At 37.5% G+C, this 6,000-nt stretch overlaps 1 protein-coding gene across 7 annotated transcripts in view; it reads right to left on the minus strand.

Moving 5' to 3' along the window:
* Positions 1-5,177, minus strand: part of PJA2 (praja ring finger ubiquitin ligase 2) — a 116,869-nt gene extending 111,692 nt beyond the window's left edge. For 4 of the 7 annotated variants that reach the window (XM_074281941.1, XM_074281936.1, XM_074281940.1 and 1 more), the window contains exon 1: positions 4,815-5,144. The gene's annotated coding sequence lies outside the window, so the exon portion shown is untranslated. Of the gene's footprint in view, positions 1-4,814 lie in introns of all 7 variants that reach the window. The other 3 variants (XM_074281942.1, XM_074281937.1, XM_074281931.1) reach the window with 1 other exon arrangement.
* Between the last annotated feature and the right edge of the window lie 823 nt (positions 5,178-6,000).

Consider the following 6,000-nt stretch of genomic DNA (forward strand, 5'->3'; position numbering starts at 1 on the left):
AGGTCCTAATGGTTTTTTTTTTTTTTTTTTTTTTTTAAGATTCTTTCTTCAGTCTGTTGATGGCAGTTTCCATATCAAGTACAACAGTTTATAGAAACAGCAAGTGGTATATAAAGACTGAAAAATATCTGAAGTTTCAAATGAATTGTGGGTTCCTACTTTGATGTTTTTATAGGATTAGAAATCATAAGACTCAAGCTAGTTTAACCTATGAACAAGTTATTGGAAAAGCAAACTTAGAAGGTTGTATTAAATTGTACTGAGTTTAATTACTGGCAGATTCTAGCAGAATTTCCTGGAATCTCTACAAGTGACTTGGAGCCAGAGAAGCAAATCTGTTAGGAGGAACCACTTTCTGAACTACCTTGAGAATGAGATCTATTTCAAAATGTCCAGGGAAGGACAATTCTAGAAACCAGATGACTATATGGGACAGCTAGGACTCCAAAATGATAAGGGCTGATTAAATAGACATTGGGAGTGGATTTCAGATTACCAAAAAAAAAAAAAAGAAAAGAAAAACCTCATGTTACTTAATATTGATGATCATTATTATATTACTTTAACTTTTTTGTTTCATTGTGTTTGAGTTTTCTTGGTGACCTTGGTAGCATGTAAATTTCCTCTCTTAATCTGGTCCATAATGAGCTATAGTCTGACCTATAGTATGACTTAATTTACCTAGGATTCTATTTTAAAAAGATTGTCTCCTTAGGGATTATATAAGATTATGATTCTGCTTGTATTTTTTTGTATCTCTCATTCTACCACTTAGATGCTCCTTAAAGTAGATTACCATTCTATACAGAAATCCCTATCAGATAAAACTTTAAATAAGGAATACTAGAGTTTGAGTATACCAGAATTAAAGGAAATAATGTTACATTAAAAATGAGTAAAAGTAACTCCATTTTGCTTTTATCCACCATTACGTGAAGTTAAGTTTCAGCTGCTTGTAAGTCACCTAATTTTAAGTCACAAGATTAATCTTTTCTTCCCAAAGGTCACCTGTCTCACTTTCCCTCTCACCTCCCTGTCTCCTGATGCCCATCCTCAGAACAATGAAAAACCAGGTGCCAAAATCTCTATAATCCAGTTTTCCCTGCTTTTCACTCTCTATTAACTGTGAGAAACCAGATTTTGGAATCTCTGACTTATAGAGAGACTCATTATAAATGCATTGCTAAATAAATCATTTGAAAGAAATCTGGTGGTGGTTTTTACTACCATAAGAAGAGAAGAGAGATTTCTTGTTGAATGGCCTCATCTTTTGGTTAAGCATGAAAACAATATTCTCAAATGAGTGGGTGGGAGACAGAAATCATCGGAGTTTTGAGAAAGGGTGAAAAAGTATGGAATAGCCAATGTGGTAAGTGGGATAGTGAATGGATAGGGAGGACAAAAGGATTGTCTTGTGCAATGAGGGTCTAGTTGGGATTATGTAATATAAATTTGTATTGATCCAATTGGCATAGTTTTGTGTGTCTGGATGCTAGCTTAAGAGAATTAAAAATTAAATTACAAATTCAGGTTATAAATAAACTTAATGGAACTTTTGTTCTTTGTTTTTTTTGCCATGAGGCTTATTCTGAACTAATGGCTCTTGGGCTAAAGGGAAGTTTTTAAAGAATTTAATCAAGGCCATAATAGCAAGGCCCAAAATCTTCCATGGGGTAGAATCATACATATTTCCTTTACTTTTTTCTCTATACTGTATTCCACTAACCATTTTCACCAAAGTGAAAATTTAAGTCTTAGAAGGGAATCATGAGATAACTTGTTTCTCCACCATTTAATGTATTAAACCCCAGAAAATTAAAGAAAACTAAAATCAGAGATGGGTTTCTCTCATAATAAAAAGGGAAAGAAGAAAGAGGGAAACTGAATATTCTATGAAAAATTCTGTCTGTATGTATTATCAGAACTTTTCTCCACTTACTCCCCTTATATAGCCTTCCTAAAGCCTCAGTCCTCAGTGAAAATACTCTTTAGTAAATTTCATTTAAATATGTGAAGTTGTGAGGAGAGGAACACTTTTTTTTGGGAGGGGGGGTTGGGAAGATAGAGAGAAAGGCCAGATCTCTCGCCTATTAAGAATGATAATTTATCATAATTATTCCTTTGGAAGTATTAGCCACAAAAAATAGAAATTAAGTTGGGGAGGATAATTAAAATCTCTTTTTCCATTTAAAAATCACAACATCAAATAAGAAGGCAGGAAATTTGTCTTTTGTGATATCCAAACTCCTAATTAAAATGCTTAAAAAAAAAAATACAAAACAGCAATATAATGATTTGTGGTAATTTGGAAGTTATGACAAAGCCATTTTCATTGTTATTTTTAAGAGAAGTTTTCACTTCCTTATAAAGATTAGAGCATTATTCTATAGTCCATTTAAACATATTAACAAAGCAATGTTACAAATATATAAAACGCATTTGACAAATTTAAAACACTAGTTTTTTTCCCCACTTCTCTACAATCCACCATCTCCAATAAAAGATGGCTAGAAAGAAATGTGAAGGTGAATTAATTTCTATTTTTCATCATGTCAAAGGCGAAATATCTTGACAAAACCAAGAAATCTGAACAAACTCAGAGTAAATAAAAGTTTGTTGTTTTGGAACCCCCTTTTTTTTTGTGGAGATTTTATATCTGTGATCTCCTCCCAATAGAGAATACTGGTCAAAGAAACATCCTTTACCAAACACTGATAAATGAACTGCAATTTATATACTTAGGGAGTTACCAAAAACATAGAGAAGTCAAATTAATTGCCAGAGGTCACAAGACTAGTAAACAAAAACAGTACTTGAAATTTTGATTCCTTTATTTGAGGCCAGCCCTCTATTCATAATTATCATGATAACTCTCAATAAATAATAAGAATAATACAAGTAAATACTGACATTACTATCTCATTAACACAAGATAAGTCAGTTGTTTCCCAAAACCACCATCAACTGGCTTTATTTGATACCACACAAGTATTCAGTAAAATGAAGCATTCCAGACTCTAAAATGGGGAAGGAAAAAGGGCAGATTTTCTCAAAACAAACAAACAAAAAAAACCCTAAAAATAGTTTCAGTTAGTTTATTACAAGAAAAAATTAATTTTTCCTATATTTAACCTTTTGTTTTTATTTATTAATGAAATAAAATGATTGTATGTTAAAATGTATACCAGTTGTGTACAAGGCAGTCTTACAAAATTAAAAAATAGTCATATGATAACATATTGAAAAATGCTAGTGCAGTATATTTAAGCATCGAATTTATAAAAATAACAAAATTTAAAAGATTAAATCACAACTCAATTTCTGAAAAACTTGACAATTCTTTGTCTAATTAGTTAACAGTAAAAAAAACCTGAAGGTAGAAAATTGTTTTTCAGAGAAAAGCAATCCTGCGCATATATTAAAAAGACAAAACGGCCTCATTAATTTTTTTAAAATTCAATAAAATAAATAGCATCTTGGAGAGGATTATCAGCTACAAATAATGCTTTAGCTGACAAATGAAAGAAAAACGTATTGAAGAAACATGAAAGTATAAATATAGAAATGCTATTAAACACTAGTTTTATAATGCTGGAAGGAATACATTCAGAAAGATTTCAAAAATGGACAACTGATAAGGAAATACAAGATTTAAACAATGAAACTAAGATGTAAAAAAGAAATTACCTTAAATGTCTTTCCACTATAAAGATAAATAGTTTACATATTTAAAATCTAATAAAGAACTCAAGCCAAAGTTACTCTAGTTGTAGGTAAAGCATACATGCATACTAAGACAATTTTCAATTTAAAAAAATAGCCAAGACCTATTTGAAATACTTTATTTTTAGCAGTTTCCGTCATCTCCAAGTACTAACACCCAATATATTTAAGTGGCTACAATGTAATATGTACGTGGTCTTCGAAGAGGATAAATAATTTCCACGATTAAAAAACAAACTTTGTAATTAACTAAATCATGTCAAAAGTAGCACCGATAACCTATCCTTGCTTTATGTAACCTGTAACAAATAGGCCTGTGCAGAATCAAAATGCTAAGTCACTGAGGACATTTGAGGGTGTTTAAGCTTAAAACTGCACCAAATTGTCGCAGAGAGAAGAATTAATCTAACAATGCTTATCTACCACTACTAAAACTCAGGACATTCAATCCCACCCTTACTCCATAATACGAACAGATTTTAAATTTGGTATAAGAATTTTTTGCAGTTAAGTTAGACTTTAGGGAAAACTGACAGAAGATATGGGATAGCAGGATGGATGACAGAATGTGGAAAACAATGCAGTGACAAGGACACAGGAACAACGCAAGGGTTGGGGAAGGCCAGATAGGGACAATGATAAATATAGAAGAATTAATGCAAGTTGCTTGGGGCATCAGGTCAGCCTAAGGAAAATGGGACAAGTGAAAACAGGTTTAGCACAAACTAGTTAGAGAAGACCCATGTAGTGACAGAACAGTAGAAAAGAAATCCGATGTGGCATAACAGGGGCAGAAAAGGACGGAAGGGAGGACGCTCTCTGCAATTCAATACAAATCCAAAGCTTTTGTGAAAAGGGGATGGAGGGTGGGGAGGGGGGGAAGAAAGGCGCGATATAAGGTCCTCCCGCAAAGGAGCTAGGATAGAGGGGGTGGGGATGGGATGGCAAGATGGGGGTGGGGGCTAAAGTGGGGGAAGGACACAGCTGCCGAAGTCCCCCAAACAAGATCAAACCCATCCCGGACTGCGACGTGACGACTAGGGAGAAAGAGGGAGGGGTACGCAAGGGCACGAGTGACAAAAAGGGCCCACCTGAGCCGGGCCCGGGGGGCCAGAGGAGGTCTTGGCCTCCGGCTTATGTCACCGCAGCCGCAGCCCCTCAGGGAGTCAGCCTGGCCCGGCTCCTCTTTCCTTGGGCCGGAGGGAGGCTCTCCAAGTCCTCCGGATCCCCTGACCCCGAGGAGGGGGGCCCGTAGCCCCAGGAGGCACCGCCCCCACCCCCAAACTCGTAGGAGCCAAAGAACTGAGGATCCAAGTAAAGAAAAATCCTCTCACCGAGACCCGCAGCGGGTCCGAGCCGTGAGCAGCGCAGGTTCCTTTACCCACCGCCCCCTCCGCCACCGCCTCCTCCCCACGTAAGGCGGCTGCTACAAGACCCCGCCCCACCCAACGAGGTGGCGGAGGCAGAGGCTCCTGCAGCGCCAGAGGCTGCGCTCCTGAAAGCCCCTCCCTCCCCGTCTAACCTGGGCCAATGGGCTTAAAGAACCTCTGCCAAAGAAAGATAGGCACCCAATCCAAAGGGGAAAAAGCAAGGGATGTGGTGGTTTGAGTGGGCGGGGCAGGGCAGAGGAGGAAGAAGGAAGCAATGTCTGAAGCCCCTCCTCCCACGAGAAGAACTGCTTCGATTGGTCGAACAGTCTGAGAATGACTTTATTACCAACCTTCTTCCGGGATGCTCATTTACTTGGACTGGGAGGGATCAGCGGGGGGAAGGGTTCTGCGATAATAGGAGGTGCGTCTGGCCTGTACCAGGGCAATCTAGGGGCGGAGTACCAAGAGAAGCCGAGGACGCGTTCTACACTGCGGAGATGCAGAGACTCAGGAAATAATATGTGGCAATCGCTTTACTGTATCACAGGATTCTATGGGGAAGCATAACTAAGAGTTTATTTCCACAGAGACAAATAAAAAAAAAAATTTTTCCTCTTCAGTTCGTCGACTGTCAGATATAAAACTAACAAAGGAAAAAAAAACAAGTATCCGATTGTCTCTCCTTCCTAGCTAAGGAAGGGCGCATTGCCCAGACCGTCACTGCATTCTCTCCCACTATCCAAATGATGTAATTTGTCTGGAACTGAGCTAAAATAGAGACGTGTAGTGGAATCCGAATAATTCAGAGAAGCACAGATGATTTATACGAACTTACGTAGTAGAAAAATTATGCATACAAGATGACTACAACGTACACTGTACACAAGGGAAACTGAACCTTCTGCAA

This window comes from Sminthopsis crassicaudata, chromosome 1 (genome assembly GCF_048593235.1).
Source record: "Sminthopsis crassicaudata isolate SCR6 chromosome 1, ASM4859323v1, whole genome shotgun sequence".
NCBI classification, from domain to species: domain Eukaryota; kingdom Metazoa; phylum Chordata; class Mammalia; order Dasyuromorphia; family Dasyuridae; genus Sminthopsis; species Sminthopsis crassicaudata.